At 38.1% G+C, this 11,305-nt stretch overlaps 1 pseudogene; it reads right to left on the bottom strand.

The window, feature by feature from the left end:
- Positions 1–2,470: 2,470 nt before the first annotated feature.
- On the bottom strand, positions 2,471–3,354 carry LOC129683407 (40S ribosomal protein SA-like; annotated as a pseudogene).
- Positions 3,355–11,305: the final 7,951 nt, after the last annotated feature.

Genomic DNA, 11,305 nt, shown 5'->3' with positions numbered 1-11,305 from the left:
ATTCTCCTTCTTCCATCAGCTCTCAAGTGCCAAGCATTCCTTACTTAGCTAGTGGTGGGGTAGCGTGTCCTTCCCCTTTCTATGTTGGCTTTTTGTCTGACTGGAACTTGAGCATGCCTTGTACATATTTTCACAGTCATTGTGAGTTCATATATGTAACTGTCTCATTATGTCTAGAAAACACTGTTTCTTTGATGCCATCAACCACCTGTGGCTCTTGGAATCTTTCTGCTTCCTCTTCCACAAAGATCCCTGAACCTTGGCGACAAGAAGTGTGGCACAAATGTCACATTTAGAACTGAGCACTCCACAGATTTTTGTTCTCTGCATGTTGGCCTGTTGGAGGTGTCTGTGTTAATTGCCATGTACTGTAAGGAAAGGCTTTTCTGATGAGGTGACAGAGGTGGGCATAGAAACAACTCATTGAGAGTCATTTAATACTGCATCTATTTAGCAGAATAAAAGCACTGATTTCTGCCTCAGAACCTATGACCTCTCTAGCCACAGGTTCTTGGCACCTTTATTAGCGCCAGGCATGGATGTCATCTCACAAAGCAGGCCTATGTCCTAAAAACTATTCAGTTACTTATACAAGATTTGTGCCACTTTTGCACCAGTTAATCCTATCTTGCTAGGTCAGTCATTGTTGTATTTGCAGAGTTTATAGCTGGGTGAGACTGAGGCTCACTTTTCTCCTCTGGTTGTACATTAGTGTCTTCCAGTATCATTACTACTAGCCAGTAGGAAATGATGTTTCAAGGTGAGTACTGGATTGTTATCTCCATATTCTATGACTGAAGTCTGTAGTATTGTCAGCCATAGGCCTTCCTGTGAAGTTCTAAAGTATAGACAGACATATTGGCACCAGCTTTTAATGCTAGGTGATGTATGTAATCACAACTGGCCATAAAACTCAAAAAGAGGTAATCCATTCCTGATACCTGGATTTTTGTTTGCTAGAGATGCTACTGTTTTTAAAGTATATGACACAACATTGGATTTTTTTCAGGGTAGGAAAGAATCTACTGAATTACCACTGAAAATAATAATAATAATGTCCACTAAAAAAAATACATCATAGAAAAATAAAATTTTCTTTCCAGAGAAAGGAATTTGTGTGGCATTTGCAACTGGATAGATGTAGTATATGGGGAGAGAGGACAGACGGCATTTAGAATGCATCTTCGATTCTATGCAGTACACAGATGAAATGAAATGAGATTCGTCTGTCCCAAGCTAGACAAAGAATGTAGCAGAATTAAAGAAAGTTCTCTGTACAGTAACGAGGCAGGATCACTGGGCGCATCCTTTGAGGCTGTTATTTTCAATGAAGAAAATTAAATTAGGAAAGGAAGAAACATATAATTGAGAAACCGTGGCTCTCCCCGCACTAAGTTATCTGAAGGGTGAAGTCGGGAAGTACCGAGCTATAAGTCAACCGTGCGGAAGTATTTTGGCTACGGAGTCACCTGGTCTTGGAGAAATTTGAAAACCATTTAGACTTTTGTGACAGTTTCCTACATCTTCTCAAAGCTGCTCCTCACAGAAAGAGTGACAACTGGTGAAAGATGAAAATCACATGTACAGTATGATCAGTCACATACAGCAATCTGAATCTAACTATTACCATGACCCCGTGGAGTACTGGCTGCGCAGGTGTGTACCCACAGTGAGGGTGAGGAAATGAGAGCTCAGAGTGACTGCTGGGGGCGCTCGGTGACAGAGCTGAAGCACAGAGCCTTACAGCCACAATTTGTGTTTCCAGTTCCCTGTTTTACACATCATGGTACAACTGCCTTTGCAGCAGAGGAAAAGAGTAAAAATAATTTAATTTCATCTGAATTTATTTCTGTTCAATGACAGAATTGAGTACCTACTGCATAATAAATGTTATATTATGTGCATTGTAATATATTAGTAAATTGTATTTTTAGACTTTCAAAATCTTTCTAGGAAAAAATATAAGTAATGATATACATGATTAAGTAGATAGGTGATAGACATCTATGATAGATAGACAGAAATTGATAGATAATAGAGATGATAGATAGATGATAGGTAACTAGATATAGATAGATAATATTAATATACATTAAACACAGATTTATTTTTGTAAACTTTACAAATTGTGAAAAATTACCAGCAATGGGGATGTTTGTAAGAAAATTTAAAATATATTTTCCAAACTTAAGTGATGACAATACTAACAATATCAGCAATTAAAAAATGCTAAATGTGAACCAAACATTCTTCTAAATACCCTTATCCATTAACTCATTTGATGCTTACAACTTTAATGATTGCATCCAACAGATTTTATAAGGAAATAATCTGACTAAGGACACACCACTGATAAAACACAGAATTGAGATTCAAACACCTCCCCAAGATATTTTTGCTTTTTCATCTTTTTAGGTATTTTATTTTCCTTCCACCTTTTTCCCCTCTGCTTTGGTGTCTGCAGAGATGCTCAGGACCACTCAGTGGTGACTCCAACCCACTCGGTAGCCTGCACTGTGGTTGCTGCTGGCCAGTCCTCAGTGGCTGGCTAGGCACTCCAGTTTTCAGTAGGAAACTGTTGGGTGAGTACAGAGGGCACCTGCACACCCTCAGACCAGTCTGCCACCTCTGCTGAGCAGCAGTGAACTCAGGTGCTCGTGCAATTCATTCGCCCTGGAATTCCTCCCTGGTCACGGCCTTCTCAGCAGCTGCCTGCTCCTCCTTCTCAGTCTCCGAAGGGTCTCTGTAGAGGTAAAGATCAGGCATAACATCCCATGGGTGCTCACAGGAGATAATGCCACGCATGAGGAATAATTCCTGGGCCAGCACCCACCACATCAGACCCACCGAGTGAGCACCCTTGTTGCACGGGATGGCAATGTCCACATAGCGCAGAGGAGAATCTGTGTTTCACTGAGCGATGGTGGGCAGGTTGACATAATAGGCCTCCCTCAGGAGCTAGTGGTCAGCCCTGGGATCAGTCACCACCAGAAGCCGTGACTCCCTAAAGGCTGCCTGGATCTGGTTTGTGAAGGTCCCAGGTGTGAAGCGGCCAACAATTGGAGTGGCTCCAGTGGCAGCGGCAAACTTCAGCCCAGATCGCTGGCCAGTGTTCTTGGAGGAGATGACGCTGACTTCAGCAGGGTTCTCAATGGCAACAATAGCTCTAGCTGCAAGCAACAGCTTCTCCCAGATCCTCTTCAGATTTATGATGTAGATATCATGACTCTATCTTTTGTAGATGTATTACTTCATCTGAAAGTTAAGGTTGGTGCCACCTAACTGGGTTCCCACAGTGAGGAATTTTAGGAAATCCTCCTCCTTAATCTGCAGGACATCAAGAGCTCTGGACATTGTGTAAGTTTCCCCTTTAAGTTACTCCCAGAATCAAGAACAATGCCATATGGACTCATCCCCGGCCAGTGTGCTAAGGGTCCTCAAAAAGGTCTTATAAAGCAAGCAACCTTACAAAATATTTAGTCCTGTGCAAATGAGTCCAAGGCTCTTCCCCACTTTTTCTTCTAACAGATTTAGTATTTCTGGTTTTATGTTGAGGTCTTTGATGCTCAACTACACAACAAGGACATTTGCTCAACCATGTATATAGCAGCTTTGTTCGTAACAGCCAGAACTTGGAAACAACCCAGATGTCTCTCAACAGAGGAATGGATACAGAAATTGTGGTACATTTACACAATGAAAATCATGAAATTTGCAAGCAAATGGTGGGATCTAGAAAAGATCATCCTGAGTGAGGGTATCCCAGAAGCAGAAAGACACACGGTAAATACTAACTCATAAGTGGATATTAGACAAATAATATAGGATAAGCATACTAAAATCTGTACACCTAAAGAAGCTAAGCAAGAAGGAGCCTGGGTAAGATGATCAATCCTCACTCAGAAAGGCAAACAGGACAGACATCAGAAGAGGGAGAAAACAGGGAACAGGACAGGAGCCTATCACAGAGGGCCTCTGAAGAACTCTACCCAGCAGTGTATCAAAGCATATGATGAGGCTCATAGCCAAACTTTGGGCAGAGTTTAGGGAATCTTATGAAAGTAGGGTGAGATAGAAAGACCTGGAGGGAACAGGAGCTCCAAAATGAGAGCAACAGAACCAAGAAAGCTGGGCACAGGAGTATTTTCTGAAACTGATACTCCAAACAAGGACCATTCATGGAGATAACCTAGAACCCCTGCACGAATGTAGCCTATGGCAACTCAGTATCCAAGTGGGTACCCTAGTAAGGCAAATAAGGACTGCCTCTGACATAATAGCAGTGGCTGGCTCTTTGATCACCTCCCCCTGAGGGGAGAGCAGCCTTATCAGACCACAGAGGAAGACAATGCAGCCAGTCCTGATGAGACCTGATAGGCTAGGGTCAGATAGGAGAGGAGGATCACCCCTGTCAGTGGACTTGGAGAGGAGCATGGGAGAAAATGAGGGATAGTGGGTGGGATTGGGATGGAATGACCAGAGGGGGCTACACCTGGGATACAAAGTGAATAAACTGTAATTAATATAAAAAATAAAAATTAAAAACTTCAAGTTGTTGTAGTTTTCCTTCTTTTCTAAGTGAGCAATGAAGGTAGACAGCTATGCTTTTGCATTTAAAAAGGGCTGAATATGTGCCAAGTCCCAATCTGCATCTAAAAACCTGTTCCATCTTCCCTCCTTTTCTTTAGGTGATTATATTTACCAAGTGAGATTCCAAACTATGATTTTAGGCACATGAACCCAATCAATGCTTATATCTATAATAGCTGTCCAACAGAAAGGTAAAGCAAGAATATTTTGAGACATAAGCATACCCAGTGCTGGATAATGTCAGTGGTACTTAAATTGGACAAATTACACCAATGTGGCCATCAGAACAACAGAGGATGGCTCAGTTTCCTCATGCCCAAGGGCTCCTATTTTACTAAAAATCTCTTAAAAGCCTGCCATTGATGTTTCACTTCATCAGATACCCTAATAGCCTCTGATCTTTGTATTCTGAAGCAGGCCAATTACCACAAATTAGTACAATCAAATATGTCACACTTTTCTTAAGTAAATATAATATTTTATATTTAGGTTTTTCCCTTCTGTGAATCTATGAATTTTCAAAAAAAATATATTATTATGCAGACATAGTACAACCTCAAAGGAGTCCTCACTCTTGCAAAAAAACAACAGAAAGTGAGCACTACTTCAGTCAAGAAATTACTAATTCGATTCTCATCCCTGTTTACAGATTTGAGAATTACTCAATAATAAATAAGATCGAGCTACAAGTGGGTCCTAAGTTTTGAATCATTTTTTTGCTTTCACTGCCATACTGCTTTTCAAGAGTTGCCACACCTTATGATCTTCTCACTGTTGTATCAGCATTGATAGGCAAAGATTTCTCCCTAAGCAACAGTCTCCAAACAATTTCCTTTGCTCACATCACCCAGCAACTGTAAGAGAATCTGCTATATTAATAGCTTAAGCCATTCAAAGGCCTCTAATTTAACTATCAATACCTTAATGTAGACAAAATTTTAAAGCAAGTGGTTCTTCACAAAACAAAACTCCTAGAGGTAACCTCAGTTTTATCTAAAGAGATGATCTTAGCTGCTCTTTGATGATGTGCCCATTGCAGTGTTTAAGAAATAACAAACTTGACTTTCTGACTGCAATGTTGCAAGCATTTATGCAATGACAGGTTTAGAATGCCAAGAAGTTTATTTTCAACTCTATCCAAGATATGAAAGTAGTAACTGTTACCTGAAGCAACCATAAAATTGGACAAAATATATGAAGAGTAATGATCTCTGAAAGATGAGAAGAGAGTGGTAACCATTATTGCTGTACTCTCCTCTTTGATGAAAGAGCATCACAGCCTTGGCATATAGAGGTCAGATAACTAGACTGGGGCCTGGAGCATTCCAACATAGTAAGGTGAAACCAAGAATCTGGGAAGAGAAAGAAATATAGAATATGAAAGATAGAGTGCCTGAGAGGATGGAGAAGCTTAGAGAAAGTTCCATGGAATTCTGTTTCATGTTTTCATTGATTCTGTTGTTATGTCTTCATTTTCAGTAATTTATTTGGGAATGATCTTCTTTCTGTTACTATATGTATTTGTTTTTGTTCTTTAAAGAAATCCACTTTATTAAGATATAATTCACACCTCATACAATTGATCCTTTTAAACTGTATAACTGGCTTGAGTATAGTGGTACAGTGTAATCCAGCACTCAGGAGGTGGAGGAAGAAAGATGGAGAACTCAAGACCAGCCTGGGATTACAAAAGCAAAATATGTCTCAAAAAAAAAAAAATCAAATAAATTTTAAAAGGAAAAAGTATAATAGAAGATTTTTGTTCGTTCACGAAATTGTAAAACTGTCACAGCAGGTGATTTTATAATATTTTCATCACTCCAGTAAAGAAACTCGGTATCCGGCAGTCTGCGTTCTTTCCTGCCTCAGCTCCACAGCTGCCTATGCTAATCGAGCGTCTATTACTGAATTACACCCTGTCTGTATTTGTTTGCTCTAACTGTTGCTGTATATACTCTGACCAGCCCTTTCCCATTCTGTCTCATCCTGTCCTACCAATGGCTCTGGTAAGCACCATACTACTGCCTATTTTTACAAAATAGAATTGTAAAGCTTTATAAACAGTAAATTCATACAACTTGACTTTTTGTATGTGGCTTTATTTAATTTAATGCAATGGTTTTTTGGACTCACCCATATTACTACCAATAGCTTCCCCTTATCTTTTCTATGGGTGGGTAGCTTTATGGCCTATTGGACTATGTTGCCCTTATGCACTGGTCAGCTGCTGTACACTGAATATGATTCCACAGCTTGGCTGTGGTGAATAGCGCTGCATTAACCATGCGGCTTCAGCTGTTTCTTCAGCAGCTGTACTTCATTTCTCTAAGAAATGTAACCAACAGAAGGGCTTCTAGGCCCTCTGTCAATTATGTCCTTAACTGAGATGACATGTTATTCCCATAAGGCTTCACTAGTGTACATCCTCACCAACATTGTGCAAGGGTTTCTCTTTCTCCACCTCCTCCCTGCACTACAACTTCAGACTATAGCCATTCTAACCAGTGTGGGAGATAGAACATTTTTAATTTTGCTCACGTTTCCCTTATTATTAAGCAATTTGAAAACATATATCAGTTAATCCTTTATGTTTTCTTTTTAGAAATGTGTGCTCAGGTCTTTTGGCTATACTTCAAATTAGGTGGCCTTTTAAAATCTACAATATTAAGTTTCTTATATATTTCTTTATACAACAACTCATAAAAATTCTTGTATATTGACAGAGTAGCACATGGTGTTCTAACTGTGTAATGTCTACAGCAGTCATTTTGTGTGTGTTCTTTTAACGTTCTCACATCAACGTTACAAAGTAATCATGCATGTGTCCCCAGTGTATCATACCCATAGAGCATAATTTTCAGAGTATAAATCTTTCATCTTTTTGGTAGATTTATTCCTCTGTGTCTGTGTGTGTGTGTGTGTGTGTGTGTGTGTGTGTATCTGTGTCTGTCTGTGTATAACAAATGAAATTGTTTTGTTGATTTTCAAGTTTATACCTGAGTACATATCTGAGATATGTACTCATTTGCAGAGCTGGATTTAAAACTTTTTGCATACTATGGCTCTACTTAAAAATTTGAATTTACAGAATAAATCTATGCAAAATGATTTGAAATACTCTTGTTTGCTGATTTTTAACACTCACCTCAAATCTAAGGTGGTTTGATTGGTTTCTCCTTTTATTGTTATTTGTTTCAGGTATCTTTCAGTGCCTGGTGATATTTGGTTGGGTTTAAATATTGTAATATTACCTTTTCACACTCAGTATGTTATGTTTCTGAAATACCAATTTAAGTAATTTGGAGTAGTTTGATGATCATGTATCTTGTTTTTAAATTTGATAAATAAGATAATAATATTTGGTTTAAAGTTATATAGCACTGAAGCAAATCCTCTTTAAGTGCATGCTTTATTTCCCTAAATTCTTACATTATGTACTATAACAGGAAAAACATTGTCACATACCCTAAATGTTCTTCAACCACCATTCACATGTGCCCTTTCTGAAAATTCTTTCTTCTCCTTAGCCTGGTTCTTCACAAACACACTCTGATCTATAAATGTACATTTTAAAAAGGTACATTTTACAATGCCATATTTACAACACCTGAGATATGGGCCAAAATTACTCACATTTGAGAACTATAACCCATATGCTGGAATTAGGACAAAAAAGATTTAAATCAACTTTCATAATCATGTTCAATGAGGCAAAAGAAGATATTCAGATGTGAAAAATTAAAAGTAAGTAACAGAGAAATGGGAAACAAAGAAAGTGAAAATTTTTAGCTAAAAAGATAATCTACCAAAAGAGCTATATAACTGAAAATGACAGAAGAAAGAATCTGTGTACACAATAATAGACCAAAAGAAACTATCCTTTCTGAAAAACAAGATGAATAAAAAAATTAAAAAGAAAGAGAAGAGAAGAGAAGAGAAGAGAAGAGAAGAGAAGAGAAGAGAAGAGAAGAGAAGAGAAGAGAAGAGAATGCTGGAGAGATGGCTCGGTGCTCACAACCTGAGTTTGAACCTTGAAAACACTTAAATATGGAAAGACAGAACTGACCCTTCAAAGCTGTTCTCTCACCTCAATACATGCTTCCACACATGAACATCTCCAGCAGAATACACTCCACATAATAATAATAATAGCTGCTGTAATTTTAAATCATAAAAAATAACTTTAAAAAAATAAAAGAGGGTCAGATCCTGTGGGTCTTCCTCCTCTCTCTTCCTCCCTCCTACTTCTCCTAACCTAAAGAGTAATTTGGAGTTTCAGAAGAAAAGAGAGATAAATGTAAACAAAATATTTGACGACAAAATATCTAACATTTTCTCAAATTACACAAAGGGATAAATATATGAATTCAACATGTTTAGGTCCTCAATACCACAAATATGAAGAAAATTATAAGTGGACAAGTCAAAGTTAGATTGTTTAAAATTAAACATACAGGGAAAGCTATTGAGCAAGAGAGAGTATGAACAGTACAAACAGAAGGACAAAGACTTGAATGCCACATGCATTCTCATTAGGGAAGTCTAAAGCTCAAAGACAGGATATGTCTCCTTAAAGCACCCAAAGAACAAAACTACCAACCAGAATTCTACAGAATGTGAAAATATCCTCTACAAACAAATGTGAAATCCAGACATTTGAAAATCAAGAGAACACCTCTTTTGATTTACCTAAGGTAAAGGCATTGATCTTCAAAGGTACCCCAAATCCTCGGCAACAAAAAAAAAAAAAAAAAGAGCATCACAAGCCGTTAGTAAATTGCATTTCAAGAAAGTCAGTATCTAAGCCATTCAAAAAAAGGTTAATCCAGCTAGCACCATGGTACAAACTAGAAAAATAGCAAACAATAGAAGAATGAGTTTTTAATGTCTGTTTTATAGTAAAATTATCTAATGAGGGTGAGCATCCTAAGATTTCTTTCACTCAGTGTTTCTGAAAGCAATTTTTTTGTATCTTCACTATATTAAAAATAGATGTATACCTATTTAGAATATAAACTCCATGCAAAATTACAGTTCCTAGATTCTAACTGAACTGACTAAAGTTATATCTCATTGTAGAGAGATTTTCAAGGTGTGAAATTCAACCCTGGAATCAAGATAAAGAGAACCTGTGACATCCTGTTTGTTGTCCCTGCACAAATTCTAGTATTTTAGCAAGAATGCTTTCACAAGTTACAGTGGGGATAAAATGCTAGAACTCAGAGTTTTGAAGTTATCTGCCTATATCTAGAAAAAAAAAAAAAAACTTCAGTATGCAATATTAAAGTAGACTTTTCAAATAACAAAAAGCCTAGCAACTTAATGTATGTGAACATAGAAGAAGAAAATTTTAAAAAATATGTAAATAAAATAAAACAAAGTGAAATGATCAAGGACATGAATCAACAGGATATGAACGTGGATTCAATTTTCCTTTGCTGTTCAACTCATCCTTGTTTTATTCATTTTTTAAACTCTGCTTTATCTGGGTGTTTCAAGTGTACTTTAATTTTATTTCAGGTGTACGGGTGTTTTGCCAAGTTGCATGTCTGTACCACGCGTGTGCGGTGCTCACCAGGATTTTTGTTAAACAACCCAGAGCTTCTGACATAGCCATTACCCCACCCCCACAAGCTACTTCCAGTCAAACTCTTCTTTAGAAATTATATTTCAAATTTTGCTTGTAAAGTGTAAGTTTCCACATGGCTTCCTCACATATCCTTAATTTCGGTTAATACTCTTTCCACACTCTATCCCACCTTTTGACACTTACTACCTCAATTATTGTTTTCATCTATTTTCACATCCCAAGAAAGTTAAATGCCGCATGTTCTCATGTTCCTTACTAAATGCTAAACATAATTTTGAATTTGTAAGTTTCGGTGTTTAACTTGGAATGTCTGTAGAGACCTGGAAACTAGGAAGGGCTCAGTGGTGGGGAAGTGGAAGAGAGGCCTTAAGGGAACAGTTACAGTAGAAAATATGTCAGTTTTCTAGTTTGAGCCAGGTTCTTCCTGTATACCCCAAGCTGGCTTCAAACTTGCTTTCCTCCTACCTCAGCTCCACCATGCTGGGGGGTTCTACCATGCCCAACTCAATTTTTTAGAAAGAAAAGAACAGTTGTACAGACCTGGGGGCAGGTACAAACCTCTGAGGAGTCCAAATTTGGGGTCTCATGGCACTGAGGAGCTATTGACAGTTAGCAATAGCTGCTGGGAAGGAAAGGCTCTCTTGTCAGTGGTAGTCACTGGGAAATTGCCCTTGGTTTTATAAATAATTCCTCAACCATGTTCATACAAGCAACTTTAGTTAAGTTCACTAACACACACACACACACACACACACACACACATCATATACACACCCACACATATACACATTCTCACACATATATATACTCATACATGCAAACTCTTGCACAAACACACGCACACACACACATACACACACACAAGCCGGAAGAGAACTGATTGGGTAAAGGAAGAAAATGAGTAGAAGTAGGACAGGACAGGACAAGAAAGTGTAATGGTAGGTAGACGTCCTGATGAAACCTCTTACTATGCCTAATAAAACAAAAGTAAGGAGTATTTCATTTAACTCTGCGTTGCTAATCTCTATCACATAAGAGATGCTAAATAGCATGCCAGTGAACCAATTGCGCTCTGGTCTGTTTATACCACTTAACAACATAAGCTGAGGCTCTACTGAATAATGA

This window comes from Psammomys obesus, unplaced genomic scaffold (genome assembly GCF_907164565.1).
Source record: "Psammomys obesus unplaced genomic scaffold, mPsaObe1.curated_primary_1811, whole genome shotgun sequence".
Classification (NCBI taxonomy): domain Eukaryota; kingdom Metazoa; phylum Chordata; class Mammalia; order Rodentia; family Muridae; genus Psammomys; species Psammomys obesus.
Note: the sequence above shows the minus strand (reverse complement) of the source record. Positions and strands in the feature narration are given on the sequence as shown.